A 379-nucleotide genomic window follows, 5' to 3' on the forward strand; every position below is an offset into this window, starting at 1 on the left:
CACCTGTGATCAGCGGAAGCTCTTCATCGTGATCGTCGTGGTCTTCGGAGGTGTCGGTCGATCGCTGGTCAGCTTCAGCATTTTCTAGTGTGCGGCTCACTAGTTCGTCGGCTACCTGGCCCCTCTGGGGATCAAAGAAGAGAAAAAGACTATGTGGTTACAACATAGAGAAATATTAATCAATCATATGACGAAATAACCTATGGTCCTTCTTCTATTTACCTACAGTATATCTGCATTCAGAATATGACTTTTGTCTCATTTTCTAAAGAGGTATAGAAAAGACTCAGTTCACAAATAAACCTAAAACCACTGAATCTACCTTGCCTCAGACCTACTGAAAATCCAGCCATCAAAATTTCTGGTGACAGCCAAGCAT

At 42.5% G+C, this 379-nt stretch overlaps 1 protein-coding gene across 1 annotated transcript in view; it reads right to left on the reverse strand.

The window, feature by feature from the left end:
- Positions 1 to 379, reverse strand: part of LOC119589491 (transmembrane protein 104-like) — a 100,597-nt gene that overhangs the window by 79,378 nt on the left and 20,840 nt on the right. The gene's annotated exons all lie outside the window — the stretch shown is intronic.

The sequence above is a fragment of the Penaeus monodon genome, chromosome 25, assembly GCF_015228065.2.
Source record: "Penaeus monodon isolate SGIC_2016 chromosome 25, NSTDA_Pmon_1, whole genome shotgun sequence".
Taxonomy (NCBI): domain Eukaryota; kingdom Metazoa; phylum Arthropoda; class Malacostraca; order Decapoda; family Penaeidae; genus Penaeus; species Penaeus monodon.